The sequence below is a fragment of the Vicugna pacos genome, chromosome 1 (assembly GCF_048564905.1).
Source record: "Vicugna pacos chromosome 1, VicPac4, whole genome shotgun sequence".
Lineage (NCBI taxonomy): Eukaryota > Metazoa > Chordata > Mammalia > Artiodactyla > Camelidae > Vicugna > Vicugna pacos.
Window position 1 is genome coordinate 76,255,623 of NC_132987.1, and position 17,498 is coordinate 76,273,120.

A 17,498-nucleotide genomic window follows, 5' to 3' on the forward strand; every position below is an offset into this window, starting at 1 on the left:
ATAATTACCTTATAAGAGAGGTATTATTGTCCCCACATTACAGATAAGGAAATTGAATGTGAACAAGTTAATTAATTTTCTTGAGTCACAGAAAGAGAAAGAGTGACAAAACCAAGATTTAAACCAAATGTTTCCAGTTCAAAAATCCTAGCTCCCAGCCACTGAGCTGGGATAATAGCTTCTTCTCCAGAGACTTCCAACCCCTATTTCATCCGGCTGTGTTGCAATTTTGGGAAGCATTTGCAGGATTCTAGTGAAGTTGGTTTTCCCATGTTCCTGGACATTCACACATTCTGTCCTTTGTTTACAGACCTCCCTTCTTGGTTAATTCCTAGCCAATCTTCAATGATCAACTCAAGTTTCATGTCCTCCTGCAATCTTTCCCTAAACTTCAGACTGAGAATGACTTTTGTCTGCCTTTTGCAGCATTCTGTGCTACCATTGTGTTTAAAAAAAAAAAAAGCTGTTAAGTCACCTAGGTGTCTCTTGGCCAACAAGTCACCAATGTCAGGATATCTAAATATTCCTCATATCACTAGTTCCAGTGCTAGAATATATGTTAGGCTCTCCATCACTGTAAACTGAATTCAAGCCAAGGCCTAATACATCCAAAGAACTATAGTATGTTGGAACTAATTCAGGATTCCCAACCCAGGCTGCACACAGCAACCTCAGGAACTTTTAAAATAGGGTATCTAGGCTTGCCCAAGAACTAGGGGCCTGGCTTAGTCTGGCGGGGGTTGAGGACTGTCACATAAATCTTACTTGAGCTAAGGACTATAAATACAGAACTAACTAGGCTTGTGTTTCTCAACCTACGATATTCTTGGGCCCATAGGTTCTGTATAAGACTTCTTTTAATTTTGCATTTTCATTTTGATGACAACCGTAAAGATGAACAGAAACATCTTCTAGATTTTTTTTTTAATGACTGAGTTCTACCCAAAGCTTCAAAAGCCCATGTCAAACACATGTGTTTCTTACTGAGTTGGCCACAAGCAGGACTGCTGTAACTGCCTCAGGCTAGTGTGAAGAGAACAGGGACTGACTTAACATGTCTGTGCTGCACTCCTGCCAAGAGATCAAATGCCCACCATGAACACCGCAAGAATGAAGGTTTCACGGTAGTTCACATGGGGGCAGCGGTGGGTGAACTGTGTCATCGCACGGCACCTGTGGAGCGGTCATGCTGACTCCATAGACCCCGGGCCCTGGGAGTCAGGTGCAGGCCCTGCGTAAATGGGACTTCAACAAAACAGCATCTACCTGACCAAGTTTGTAATGTGACCTGCTACCTGAAAAAGAATGCAGCAAACCTTTGCAAAAATAAATAACCTATACACCTCTGCAGATGTAGATGTAGAGATTTTCCCTTTGGGAAGGGGAATTGCAAGTCTGAGACAGTGGGGGGGGGATTATTTTTTATTATATACTTAGTAATGACATAATTTCTTTCTTTTTAGTTAATTTTGGGGGGGGAGAGTAATTAGATTTATTTGTTTGTTTGTTTATTTATTTAATGGAAGTACTGGGGATTGAACCCAGGACCTTGTGCATGCTAAGCAAGCACTCTACCACTGAGCTATACCCACCTCTCCTCTTTTTAGTTAGTTTTTATTTTGGATGTGATGTTGCATATGACCCGTCAACATAAGGAGTAACAATTTTATGTTTGTACTATTTTATATTGTCATAAAATAATTTAAATCAATAGTTGGACACAAGAAGATACATATTTTTCCCTTTAAAGTGATTATTACCTCACTCACCAGGCAAAGGGGTAGTGCAGGCATGTTGGGGGTGGGCATGTTGGGGGTGAGCGGGAGGAAGCAGCCCCGGGGGAGCTGAGAAGGCTCACAGGAGAGAAGGTCCCACAGGAAGAACTCCAGGTACCCTGAGCAAGGTTGGTGCAGAACCAGCCGGGGGCAGGCAAGGCAGACCAGTCCTGGTGGCAGGTCTGCAGGGAGGAATTTAGTCTTTTCCCTAAGAACAATGAGAAGCCCTGTTCTTTCCATCAGATTGAGCATTTAGAAATCAATTTTGGTTGTAGGCCTTTGTAATTCTAAAACCACTTAAACACAATTTGTTTCCCTCCAAATTTATCCAAAATATTAATGTTTTACAACATCCAAGGAAGCAAGGGATAGGATTATTTGAATAGAGTAAAAAAAAAATTGACAAGTTTATAGGCTAGTATGTGTAAGTCTGCTCTGTCCAATACAGTAACTACCAGCCATGTGTAGCTTGTAGGCACCTGAGTTGGGGCTAGTTCCAGTTGAGGTGTTCTGTAAGCATGAAATGTACACCAAGTTTCAAATAATTCATACCAATAAAGATTATAGATGATCACATTAAAATATGTCTACGTTGATTCCCTGTTGAAATATTATTTGGGATATATTCAGGTAAATAGAATATATTACTAAAAGCTTTTCGTTTGTTTTTTTTTAATGTGGCTACTAGAAAATTAAAATTACAAAAAAACAGAAAAAACAAAAACAAGAAAGAAAACAGTTAAAATTACATATGTGGATCACTTTATATTTCTATTTGGACAGCACTGATATAGAATCTTCATACTAGCATATGCATAATAATTTATTGATGCATTTAATCCTCATGTGAACCTGATAAGACAGACACTGTTATTATCCTATTTTGCAGATTAATAACCTGAAGCCCAGATGCTGCATAGGACATTTTTGTAAGGGTACACAAGATACTGACAACAGTGGTGGTGTCTTGAGGAGGAATTAGGGTTTGAGGTGTTAAAATAACTTCTAGGCCCAGGACGGAGCCACTCCTGCCTTAGGTGCCAAGTCAGCAAATTGAAACTTAGATAATATTCATGTAAATGCTCCACTTGACCAGAAACGCAGAATATCCAGTCAGTCAATCACCACAAGCCAGGCCAACTCTGAGTTATTTACTTCCTTGATTCTTATTCCTGGAAAAGCATCCTGCCTTGTACCCCATTTTGCAATTCTCTGGACTCTTGGGAACAGAGGCCCTTCATAAAGTGTTAAATTCAGTTTGTATCACCTAAATTGTCTTCTTTAATCATCTTCCACAAAGGTCAGAGATGAAAGGGTGATTGATTTTCATTGTTTATACTTTTGTTAAGATTGAATTTTGTTACAATGTGAATGTCATCTGTATGTGGGGACAATCTGCAAAACCACAGCATTTAGAGCACCAACTCAAGTACATTAAGTACAACTAGCACTTAATTAAGAGTAATTGGGGGGAAAAAGAAGAGTAATTAAGAGATTGGCTAGAAATCAAAGCATAAAACCACGGAAGAATTTGTACCTTCCAATCTAATTACAGGCATGTCTTCCTTGCTTATTACCTGTAATCTGCCAAAGTGACTGTTTGCTGAGTATTCAATTGGTCTAGATGCCAAAGCTTTCACATCAAGGAGCCAAGCTCAGTAATCACTTCCATGGATCGTGGTTTTCACCAAAACAAAAGGCCTGAAAAGAGCAAAGCCATCTTGTTTCAGTCTTTTTTTTTTTTTAAATAAACCAGGTAAAGTTCTTTCTTATTGTAAATGTGAATTCAAATTTTTTTCCCCTAAAAACATGGATTAGAAATCCTATGTGAGCCAAGGTCAGGCTCTCTGTGGCTATGAGTTGATAGATAATCCTGTTGTTTCAACAATACTGCTATTATATGAATCACCACCATCAGAGAAACCCAGATTGTTAAAATCTCTTAAATAAGCTTGTGTTTACTGAAAATCTACTCTCATTCAGTTAGGTAGTTAGATAAGTGGGAGCATCAGGCAGATAGGTGGAGGTGAGGGAGGATGGTCAGGAAGATGACATTATGCCCACCTCCAATATAAAGGGACTTTATTTCTTCTAAATGAGTGCCAGCAAGAAACTGGTTAAAACCCAACAGCCGACTGCAAGGTAGCAGAAAGAACTTAACCGGACACAACCCAATGCTCATTGTATGAAAATTAACATTGCAGTTTAGAAGCCCCCTGGGTTTTTCTGTGTACACCTCGGGTAAGGACATGCGCAGAGGGGCCAAACATGACTAAGCAGTCCAGGGACATGAGCTGTCAATCAATCAAGAGAACATCTCTAAGCGAGGGTGTAAGAGAAAGGGGAGACAAAAACAGCTGCTTTTCCTCCCTTGGATCAGCCTGCCTCCCATTCTTGGAGGTGCACTTCTCCTTTTTCTAAATAAATCTTTAAAAATCTTTCACTACACAACACACCATCTCCCAACTGTAAACTTCTCTTTTAGGTATGTCCAGAACCAGGGTCTTTACCTTCTGGGGTAACAATCTTTCTCCATTTCTCTCTCTTTCTCTCTCTCTCTCTATACATATATACACACATACAGACATGATATTCCCAACATTCTTTTTATTAAATTATTATTAATGGAGGTACTAGGGATTGAACCCAGGGCCTCCTGCAAGCTGAGCAAGGGCTCTACCAGAGCTATACCCACCCCTCTTCATTTTCATTTCGTGTGCGTTTATTCCTCTACGCGCCTGGCTCTTTTCTAGGAGCTGGGAGTGTACCAGAGGCCCAGACAGACAGCAGCTTTTCTCTCACGGCCAGTATTCTTGTGGAAGTGGAGAGGAAAGCAATAAGCAAACACTCAGGCAGGCCAATTTCAAAGTGGTCAGTGAATGTGGGGGAGAGAGTTATGAGATAGTGAGGTGGGAAGAGGTGGCTCATTTAGAACAGGGGATCAGGGAAAGGCTAAGGAGGTGACATCTGAGCTGAATACAGAGGGAGCGAGCAAGCCATGAGGCTGTAGAGGGGAAAGTATTCCAAGCAGGCGGCAGAGCAGGAATGAAGACCTTGAAGAGGGGAGAGGTCTGACGAGTGAGGCGCAGCCAGAGGAACTGTGCCCTGGAGCAGGGTGAGCCAGAGGACAGTGTGGAGAGAGTTCAGAGAGGCAGGCTGAAGTCTCCATAACATTAAAATATTTGTAAGCCATAGTCACGCATTTAGGTTTTACTCTAAATTTAATGGAATTTAAGATTTCTATTTTAAAAGGTCTAGCACCCCAACATTGAGCACTGCCTAAAGGGTAGGCAGCATGAAATCACTGCGCAGAACCAGCAGGTGTCCGGGGTTAACATTCCAGGGCTTGTGCTGCCCAGCTCCCGGCCCCCCTCCCCACACTGGTAACTCTGGGAGCTGCCCCGGAAATGCCTCGCTGCTGTCAGGCCCTGCCCCAGGCATAGTGGATAAGAACCTGCATTTTAATAAGCTCCTCAGGTGATTCATGAGGGCGTTAAAATTTGAGAAGTGTTTCCAAGCCAGGGGTCTCAACCTTGACTGCATTCTGGAATCACCTGAGCAGCTATAAAAATTACTGACACCAGCGTGTTTCCAGAGAGGCTGGTGTAATTGGTCTGGGGTGCAACCAGGGCATCAGGAGGTTTGGAAGCCACTCATCTTCCAAAGATTGAAAACCACTGCCCTAAAGTCGCAATAGGTGAAGCTGTTTTCACGCTCTGCCGATTAACTCTGCTCTGTTTTTCTTTACGTTTCCTCCCAAAGTCCCTCGGAGCTCACCTTGTTGTCCTTTTTCTGGTCACTAGCAAAAGTGCTTTTCTCCCTAGGGGTTTTCTTTTCTTTTCTTTTCTTTTCTTTTTTTTTTTTTTTGAGTAAAAGTAGATTTGTTAGGCAGTTTAGATAGAAATGAGCACTGGGCAGGGAGAGAGGAAGGGGAAAGGAACAACCCAGAAAATAACAGTAAGTCTGCATTCAGGAAAAGGATACTCCAGAAATCCTTACTTTCTCTAAACGAGGGCCAGCAAAAGCAGCCAGTTAAAATCAAAATGCTGCAGCTGTGCATAAGAGAAGGACCCGGCGTGACTTGACCCAATGAACCTGACCAAAAGGGAATGGGTGTGCCAGAACACAAGGAACCTGAGTTGTCAATCAACCTGGTCACTCAAAGAACCTGAACAACCAATCACAAAACCGCCCCTAAGCCAGGATATAAAACAGAAAAGCAGAGGCGCACACCAGTTTTCCTCTCTAGGATTGGCCCGCTCCCCGTTGTTGGGAGGGAACTATCTTTTACTACCTTTTTATTTACTAATAAAAATCTTGCTTATATCACACTTTCTGTCTCCCATTAAAAATTCTTTTTTTTAGGGTGATTAGGAACCAAGGTAATTCTTATTTCCCTTTTCCCGGTAACAAGTTTATTTAGAGAGATACACACTGCATAGAGTGTAGGCTGATTCCGAAGGCAAGAGGCCATGAGATGTGGGGTTGGATGCTCCGGTTAAAGCAGAAGTAGGTACACACTCCACAGACTGTGGGCCGTCTCTGAAGATTAGGGAGCAAGAGAGGCGGCCCTCCTTAGGGATTTTCAACTGCCCACCCTGAGTCTGGCGGGCCCTGAAGACAGACACGCTGGCTTTTCACGATAAGAATTAACTGCTTTCTCTACTAAACCACAGGCTTTCAAGTCGAACAACCCTAAACAAGTTAAAAAACCCACAGTGTTCTTACAGAAGTGACCCTGGGCCTAGAGTGCCTAATTACCTCCAAACGGAAGGCCTAGAATGCAGAGCGCCACTCTGTTGGTCCTCAGTCTTTGAAGAGTCCAAGCCGTCCGGCGTTCAGGAAAGGCTTCTTCAAACTGAATAGGGTCGGACCTCCCTCGGTATCCATGGGTTTCGCATCTGCAGATTCCACCAAGAGATTGGTGGATATGACCAATCCACCTACGGCTGCTTGAATCTGCGGATGTGAAACCGAAGGATACGCATAACTGACTATTCTACTACAACCTCTTATACAAGGGACTTGAGCATCAGAGGATTTTGGTATCCCAAGGGAGACTGTAACTTAGTATCTTGGAGCAGTTGGTTCCTCCCAAATCCCACCCAGCACAGGAATGAGCCCCTTAGGCATTTCCTGCCAGCCCTTTAAGTCACTTACATCGATGACTTCTGGAGCCAACAATTAGGGTCCTATGATCCCTAAGTTGTAGCAAAAGGTCTACCAACATCTCTCCCTTTAATAAAGTGATTTCTTTTCACATTAAACTTCTCATCTTGGGGCAAGATGAGTATAAAGGGAAAGGGACACTCCAAATTTTCACACATCGATTTAGCCTCAGGGCTTCAACGTAATACTGCAAAAGGTTTAGCTTAAATTGCCTTTCTATAGTGTCATTACTAATTTAAGAGGGAAACTACCAAGACAGCATCTCATTTTCTTTCGGTTTTCTAGACTTTGAGCCTCAACAAGTAGTAATCATTTTAAATCTAGCGCTTGACAACTTTTTAGCAAAAGCTTTGAAACTACCTATGAAAAATCAGAATGGGGTGGAGGGTGTAGAGCTCAGTGGCAGAGTGCATGGAGGATGTCCTGGATTCAATCCCCAGTACCTCCACTGTTAAATAAATAAATAAATAAACCTAATTACCACCCACACCAAAAAACAAAAAACAAAGAAAGAAAAAAATCAGAATAGAATGATAAATAACTTCATGAGTATGAAAACTTTATTCAAAACTAATCTAAAATAATTAGATTGGGAGGGGAATGGAAAGTTAGGACACATTTCCCTGACTAATGATAAATATGACTATTTACTGACCAATACTGTTACCTGAAACAGTAGGTTCACCTTTGGTGGGTGATGTGCTAAAAGACACAACCAAGTCAAAGATCAGGAGAAGGTGGTTTTACTACTTGCAGCAAGTAAGGGGAGCAGCAGAGATCTTTCTAAAGAAGTGTCTCCCCAACAGCAAACGTGGGGAAGTTTTAAGCTACGGGTACATGCATATTCACGAAGGGGCTAGAGCAGAGAGAATTTAGCACGGATTTGGGGCAAAGGTTGCCAGAGTCCAGGCTTCAGTTGGTTGAAGTCCTGAGGGTCAGAAAAGGCCAAAATCATCATCTCTCAGATTCTGACCAATCTGGGGTCTCAGCATGTTGTTACCATCCTCTACCTGGGTGGAGGCCTTAGGTCCTACAGAACTCAAAGAGATGTATCAGATTGTTATGTATATCCCTTGAGGAGGAACTAAGGCTCTGTTTTATTGATGAACTATTGTTTCTGGACTGTTTTTCCTTTGTCCCTGCATTCCCTCAATTACTGAGACCTGCTCAAGGGCAAACATTGTGGCCAGGCTTAGATCACAAAATGGCTTAAGCCAAAAATGATTTCTCTTCTGTTAAGAAAGGCATGCCTGGTTCTCTTTCTCCAGGGACCCCCTACCCTCTCTGCTTACAATATTGCAATGAGAAAAGATATTTTATGAAACATTCATGCAGTGCTTTTTCAGGAAAGCTTTAAAAAAAAGAGAGAGAAAGGAGTTGTTACAAGCTGTTGCCTTTTGCAGTGGTGACGTTATAGTCTGCCTACTTCCTAACGTTCAATCAGTGCAAAATTGTTCTACCCTTTGAGTCCATTTGGATGGCGTTCTTCTGTTGGCTTTGAGTCTAGGCCAAGAATAATTGGAATTAATTCAGGAATTAACTTCAGTCATTCTGTAACATCTGGGCCTTTGTCTGCTGGCCTTGGTTATTCTTGCAGTCACAGCAATGATCAGTACTACGCTTGGATACTTTGAATTTAATTGCCCTCCAAAGGACTGGTTTTTCTACTTTTAGTACTGTCCTCTTAAGGACCTGTAACACAATCAGTAACTTCATTACATATGCATTATATTTTCCATGCTTTGTCCCCATCAAGTTTATTCCTGCCCTAGGGCCTTAGCACAAGCTCTGGCCTCTGCCTAGAAGGTTCTTGCCTCAGCTCTTGATATAACTGGCTCCTTGTTATTTAATTCTATTTATATGTTGCTTCCTTGAAGAGCCTTTGCCTGACCACTCAATCTAAAGTAGTCCCCCAGACACCCTGTACCACACCCCTCTGTGCTATTTCCCCCAGCACTGGGCACTGTCTGAAATGGTTTGGCTTATTTTTCTCTCCTTTCCCTAAAATGAAGCTTCCTATGCTCAGGGTCCTTGTCCTTTTTACAGCTTTATTCCTAGTGAGATAGGAGGGAAGGGGGCAGGACACAACCATTAAAAGAATGACATAGCAATTAGCAACAAGATGGTGGAAGACTCAACTCCCAGTAGACCTTGAGCTTCAGCAGACACTCACTGAAATACAATAGCTGCTAACTGGTACTCCCACAGGTGCCAGGACAGTCTTAAGGCTGACCATTAAAGTTCAAAGGGTGAGTGATGGCCCAGTTCCTCGGAGTCCCATGCCCTGCCCCAAAGTAGCTAGAATAATCCTCCCACTTAGCATATGAAGTTACTGTGCCCATAAAAACTGGCAACACCGCTCCTCATGGCCGCTCTCCCTTCTGAGTGAGATGGCCCACACTCTGCCTATGGAGTGTGTATCTCTCTGAATAAATCTACCTTTACTCAACTGTGGCTCACTCTTGAATTCTTTCCTATCCAAAGCCAAGGACCCTCACTTGTCGAGACCTGGGACACTGCCAACCTCTCACCACACATTCCTTCCCTGGAATCACTAGCACCTAGAATTCTGAGACACAGTGAGCACCCAATAAATACTGCCAACTAACTTTCTGAAAAATGGTGCAGACTTGCTGTCACCATCTCATCCAGTTGTGGTAATTGGAATAAAACATTATGAATCTTTACTTTTAATGCATCAGTAAGACAACAGAAACTTTTTAATATATTAAGGCTCTTCAAAAGACTTAAATTACAGTTCCTCAATAATGAAACATCAAATGATGGAAGTAAAATTGCACAGCTGAGGAATTTTTTTTTCCCTCAAAGTCAGAGGATAACGAAATAGAGATTGGATATTTGATGCCATTTTAATTTCTGTCACTGTGACTAAAACTCAAATTGGATTCACTGTCTCAGAAAGACATCCCAGGCCACAGTAATATAAAATATAGAGAGGCTCAAGAAAAGAAATCTTGGCAAGAAGGGCATCTTAATAATATTGGTAACTCAGAGCATTTTACAAGTAAACCTATCTCAAAGAAAAGTTTTTTTTACAGTCATGGATCTGTAACGGGTGACCAATATATTTTTGTTTTGTTTCTGAAAAAAGAAATTGTGTATGCTTTGCCTTGTAAGCACTACTGATAATCCGATAAACTACTGCAATTTTAAGAGGAAGACAAATTTGCTGTTTTTTATACCACAATCCACTGCCAGGGTTAATACACCATTTAGGTTTTCTATAAACCTTCTTCTCATATTCCTGACTGCCTTAATTCTAACTGTATATTCCCATATGTTTAGAGGAGGATATTTTTCTTAACTTTATCTCTGGTTTTCACTTAAAACATTACTTAGTTTGGGTCTTCTGTTACTTAGAAAAATCAAGAGATCATCCACTACTGGGACTTTTGTTTAGCTTGTTAGGTATTTAACTTGACTCTGATGTGGCAGATGTTATCCAGTTGGCAAAGCAGTGCTTTCTTACCCATCTGTGTGCTCATCTCGCTACTTAATTCTCCAGCTGTATTGCTCTCTGCCTCTTTGTATAAATAACAGTATCGAAATGTTTCCCAAGAAACAAGCTTTTACTTCTTTGTCCGCAAAGAACTTAGGAGTCATCTGCACTCACCTCCCAGGACCCTCTGGATCTCCTCCCATGGTACTAAAAACATCACAATTGCAATACTGTCATCCTGTCTGTAAGGGCAGACAGTTCTGAAGCTGATTAAATCAACCAGAACTAACAGCTTACTTCCAAATTCATCTAGGCACTGTGAAGAGCTTTAGCAAAGATGTTTCCCTTTCCTGAAGAATGCACATAGATTATTTATGCAAACTAAGAGTAAGTTATGCTGCACTAGCATCAGTGAATGATGAAAGTATGTTTAAAATCATTTTCCCAAACCCCAGAAACCACTGAAAAATTTTAATGTCATTAACAAATGTCATACATTTAAATAATCTAAGCTTATCAGTCAACTATACCAGTAGAGATCATCACTTTAAAATTAATTATTTAATGGAAATCAAAACTACAATGAGGTTATTACCTCACCTCACACCAGTCAGAATGGCCAAGACTAAAAACTCCATAAACAATAAATGCTGGAGAGGGTGTGGAGAAAAAGGAACCCTCCTACACTGTTGGTGGGAATGTAGGTTGGTACAGCCATTGTGGAAAACACTACGGAGATTCCTTAGAAAACTAAAACTAAAGTTACCATATGACCCAGCAACCCCATGCCAGAGCATATAACCAGAAAAGACAAAAACTCTAATTTAAAAAGAGACGTGCACTCCAATGTTTGTAGCAGCACTATACACGATAGCCAAGACTTGGAAGCAACCTAAATGTCCATCAGCAGATGACTGGATAAAGAAGTTATGGTATATTTATAGAATGGAGTACTACCCAGCCTTAAAGAAAGAATAAGATGTCGTTTGCAGCAATGTGAATGGACCTGAAGATCATCATACTAAGTGAAGTAAGCCAGAAAGAGAAAGAAAAATACCATATATCACTTTAATGTGGAATCTGAAAAAAAGACACAAATGAACTTATTTACAAAACAGAAACAGACTCACAGACATAGAGAACAAACTTACGGTTACTAGGGGGAAAGGGGTAGGAAGGAACAAACTGGAAGTTCGAGATTTGCAGGCACTAATATGTATAAAATAAACAACAAGTTTATACTGTATAGCACAGGGAACTATATTCATCTTGTAGTAATCTATAATGAAAAAGAATATGAAAAGGAATACATGTATGTATATGTATGACTGAAACATTATGCTGTACACCAGAAATTGACACAACATTGTAAACTGACTATACTTCAATAAAATTTTTTAAAATTTTTAATTATTTAGACAATGTCCTTATTAGTTAATATCTCCTTTACAAATGCTCAAACTGAGAAGTAACTCCTGATTCACTAGAATAGGGAAGAAAAACAATTATTTATATAATAATAACTAATGTTAATTGAGTGGCTATGTATCAGACACTGTGTAAAGAGATTTATATGATCTTTTTAATCCTCAGAAGGATCCTGAGGTTGATAGTATTAATACTGCCATTTAACAGAAAAGTAACCTGATAATTACTTTGCCCAAGTTCACATGGTGGGTAAGCAATACAGACAAGATGCTAAATAGAATATCAGGACAATAAAAATTTACCTTGAATTTTTAAAGTTTCATAAATTAGGATTAAGAGAGGAAAAGCTATGGAGGCTGGGTGTCTTTTTCTATTTTTTATGATGATAACTTAAACACACACAAAGTGGAGAGAACGTTATAATGTATTTCCATAAAACAATTATCCAGATGTATATTACCAATTTTTGTCACATTCCTTCATCTATTTTCCCTCTGCAAGCCTATTTTAAGACAGATCCTAGATATCCTATTATTTCTAGATGTTTTAGCATGCATCTGTTTAAATTATGGCCATTTTCTTACTGCCTGAAATGTCATCATCAACCAAACAAAATTAGGAATAAATCTTTGATGTTGGCTAATACTTGGCTCATGTGTTTCTCTGTCTTAAAATTTTCTTTTGCATTTAGTTTGTTCAAACCAAGATCTAAACATGGCCCACATATCACATTTGCTTGTCTAATTCTTAAGTCTGAGTCTAAAGTAGATTACTCAAACTTTTCCCCCATGTCACTGAGTTATCCTGTAGAATATTCTGTATTCTGAATGTACCTATTTCTTTCCCTATGCAGTCACTTCATTTGTTTCTCTCTCCTATAGTTTTTGTAAATGGCAGTGTGCCCCAGAGTCTTGATTAGACTCAAGCTCACTATTTTGGGCAATAATACTTAGTGTGTGGTGTTATTCATGTTGCTTCACATCAAGCACCACAATGTCTGACTGTTGCTCTGTATTTATGTAGATTGATCAGTGGATTCGTGCAGGAACTGCTGAAATCCTCCATTGTAAAGATTACCATCAGCCTTTCACCTACTAGTTTGGTCCATTGATGATTGCTGCCTGAACATTAGGAGTTGCAAAATAATGACTTTCTAATTCTGTCATTCCTTCCATATTCTCTACCAGTCACTTTGGTAGAGGAGAACTTTACAACACTTCCTGGGGCTATTGCAAAACCTGACATATGGGACAGGGAAAGCTTAATTCTTTTTGTTTAATTATAAAATTTAGAATAAAAAGTTCATGTCTTAGCAGGTACCAATGCTATCCAATGAGTTGGAAGAAATGAGGTTGGTGGGGACTGAGAGAGGCTTGCTCTCTTTCTTTCCCTCTCATTAGTTCCCTTAGGAATTTACCACTGTCTATTAATAAATACACGTCTGCATCATCAGTTTCAATGGTGTTTACAGTTCTACTGTGGGCTGGATAAATGGTTGTCAAAATGTGTTTCCCTGGACCAGCACCATCAGCATTACCTGGGAACTTATTAGAAATGCAAATCCTCCACCTACACTCTAGACCTACTGAATCTGAAATTCTGTAGTTAAAGCCCAGCAAACTGTTCTAACAAGCCCTCAAGGCAGTTCTGATACCCACCAAAGTTTGAGAACCAGTGGGTTAAATCATATTTGAGTTAAACACTGATTTATTGTTGCTGTTATAACCTTGTGTCACACCTCCCAACCTCATCTGCTTCACTTAAGAATGACAAGCTTGTTTTATATCCTTTTCCAGTGAGGCTGTAATTGTGTAATGGCTTTTTTTTTTTTCTTTTTTGGCTTTACTGTTTTCTTACTGTCTATAATTTCAATGTGCTCATCTCAGAGTTTGGCAAACACAGTTTTAATTCTTTTATTTTCCTTGCATAATTTCTAAGTAGAAATGGTAAAATATTTATATGAATCATAAAAACAAATATCCATTTTTTTTAAATGGAGGTACTGGGGATTGAACCCAGGATGTCATATGCACTAAGCATGCACTCTGCCACTGAGCTATACCCTCCCCAACAATTATCCAATTTCCATGTAAAAAAAGTGATTTATTTATTTCTCAAATAGGAAGACAATAAGGTAGAAGGAAGGTAGAGTTCATTTATAATTTCTGCTTTGCTTAGCAGTGGGAAAAAAAAATGTATTGCTTCCCAGAGCAAAGTCAGTACCTTCAAAAACATGTACACTTAAGTCTGTCTTTTAAACCATATATTACTTGAGATCATCATTACATCCAAAGCAGATACTGGATCTATAGTAGAATCACTGAGAAAGACACTGGCTTTAAAATATTAAATATTACTGTTGGAACTCTGCTGAATCTCATGAACAATTATCAAAATGCTATTAAATTGAAAAAGAAAGTAAATATGTATCTTACAACTAGTAAAGACTCAATGTTAATTTTTATTCAGGTTGAAACATGCTCCCCATGAAAGAAAAGACTGTTGAGAAGATAAAAAAGAAAGTTGTTTTTTTTTTTTTGGTAAGGCAAATTTTATTATGCATTTCTTTGAAGTGATCCAATATAAGATGAACATGGGGCATCATACTGCCCTGAAAAGCAAGGTTAACAAAGACTTACTGGGCCTGCAAAAGGAGCTATAAGAGAATAGTGCAGGTGCCAGGGATGGAATACCTTGTACTCCAGGATCCGCTCTTTATATTTTGTATTCCAACATTTAGCACAGTTCCTGGTACATATTCCTTTTAGGTACAGGGATCTGAGAATTAGGAAAAGGAAAATCAAATTTTGATCAGAGTAATAGAAAGGGAAGTAGAAGGGCATTAAAAAGAAATGTACCCACTTAGATGTCTTCTATTCTGTTTTCCTTACACTCATCATCGTAATCCCCTCCCCTAACCTCACATCACATACCATTACTACCATCACCACCAAAGTCCTGACTTGTCACACATATCCAACATCAATATGGTCCAACTGGAGAAGAATCTGAGCCAGTGTCAGGATTCCTGTAGCCAGGTTTGCCTTGGCAACAATGAGAAGGATTAAACAAAGCACTATAAATTTGTTTGCTCATCCATTCAGTCACTTACTCATTACTTAGACAATATTTGTGTACTAGGCTCTTAGACAAAGACTAGCAATATAAAGTTAAATTAAGACACAGTCCTTTTAATCAAGAAAATCTTAACCTAGCAAATCATTATATTATAGAATAAGAGTTATGCAAGATCTGCAGAATTCAAGGAGGGAAGAATTAAATGGGGTGAAGCGGCTTGTCAAATAATTAACTAGGACATCTTACCAAGCTGGTTATACTTTGGACCACTAAATGGGCTCCAGAATTCGCAGTTCTAGGCTCTTTAACAAAGAAAGACATATTATGGTTCTATCCTCTATGCTGTCTTCTGAGTCTCAGTCGAAGCCTGATAGATACTTGATTACATACCTTTGGGTTTATTTTCTGCCAGGTTGGTCATGGAAGGAAGTAACACCTGTCAGTAGTTACTAAGTGCTACAATCCCTTCCACGTTCTCTTTGGTTCAAACGTGGTGTCAGTGATGACACCATGTTTCTGGAACTCACATTTAAACCTCACTTTTATAACAAATTTCAATCCCCTAATTTCTAATAAGTTCCTATAGGATTCCACCTCAGCAAAGCTTCCTGTAACCTTCCTTGCCTTTCCGGTCCCACGAACAACCACTTCATTCTGGTCTTTACAGTCCCTAGAAGAGAAGCCCCCAATAGCTCCTTACCAGAGTAATTTTCCTAAAACACAATTCCCATCATGCCTCTCTAAGAAACACAGCTGTGCTCATCATTAAACGCTCATCAGTACTGACCCATAAACAGTCAATGTTTGTTGGAACTGACCCTTGGCTCCTGCTAATGAACTTCCCAAGGTAAGCAGAGGGGATTTAATATTCACAGTATCTGCTTCACTATAGTATCAAGACAATGTTTATGTCCAATAGCTGGAGTTCTCTCTTCCTTTGGACAGTTGTAAATAAACTCAAACACTGACATATTCTTTTTCTCCACCCTACCTTTGGTTTACAACAGGGCACGAATCACACTGCCTCTCTGCATTTTTACCATTTTCAGCTCATTATAATTTTGAAGTTTACAGACTTAATTACATTTATTGCACTTCAGGTTGGCTAATTCCTAATGGTATAAAGGGTGAGCATCTTGTCAGAAAATTACTTTTGAATCACATCAAATGAATGATCATACCTGTATATTCTTGTATGCTTAAAAAAAAAAGATATATTCCATAAGGATTTTTAAGAACTTTTACTAAAGTCAAATCTAGATCAGCACTTGTGGGGTTCATCTTACTTGTGCATCAGAACAATTGTTCACTGTCTATATAGGTTCACCAATCTGTGTAAACACGCTACTCATCACGTTTGGTATTGTGTGGGCTAATATAAGGGTCACGTGGGTTGAATGCTCTCACCTACTCTTTTTAAAACTAACTCTACACACAGGTAACGTGGGAAGCTTCCTGGGTGTGTCCTACACAAGACTCCAATGTATTTCTACCACCATTCTACCATGATTATTGCTAACTGATTGCGTTAGTCATTCTCCTTAGAGCGGAGGGATAATCTAGAAAAGAACCATAGTCCAGGATACAAGGAAACAACAGCTGTGCCATCCAACATAGTAGCCACGAAGCATAGGTGGCTTTTTAATTTTAATTAAATTAAATTAAACTTAAAATGTGGTTTCTCAGTCACACTAGCTGCATTTCATATTCTCAATAGCCACATGTGGCTAGTAGCTACTTTATTAGACAATATATTGTATAAAATATTTCCATCATCCTAGAAAGTTCAATTGGACAACTCTCCTCTGCATTCACGTGCTATAAAACTACCCGCAGGACATTTAAAAAATACAGCTTTAAAAATAACCAAGTCCCAAAGTCTTTGTATCCAGTAGATCTGAGGTAGAGATGAAGAATTTGGATTTCTAAAAAGTTCCCAGTAGGTGTTGATGCTTCTGGCTAGGGTCCACATTTTGATAACCACTGGCTTAGGAGTTAACATCTCAGATTACTGAGACAGAAACATCGAGTTTGAATCTTAACCCCCGCCTCCTAGTAAATGTGTGATGCTGAGTAAATTTCTGGGCACAAGTTTTTTCTTATCTGTAAAACAGGAACAATAACAATGCTCATTAACACAACAGTGTAAATTTAATACTTATCACATATGTGCTCAATAAATGTTAATTGTTATAATTATCTATATCTACCTAGTTTTCCTAGTATCTGATTCTGGGACAAAACTGATTCTATTACCTAACTGATTCACAAATACAAGAAGTCAGTCAAGAAACAGAGAGCATTTGTGGATGTGTGGGAAGTGAATACTACAATCACTGTCGGGGTTCTGAGTGGTCCCTAAGAAGATTCTTGGCTCTTGGGTGCTGCTGCCTGTGTCACTGGGTAAGAACATCAGAGGATTTTTAAAGACAACAGGGGAGGACAGAAACACCGAACACAAACTGTACCAGCCTCATCACTTTCTAAGGATGGTCCTGACTCTTACGTGAAATTTAGAGTATCTCTGTTCCATTCAGAGATCTTGTCTGATGAATTAGGAAGGTGTGTTTTCCTTTCTTCTGCTTGTC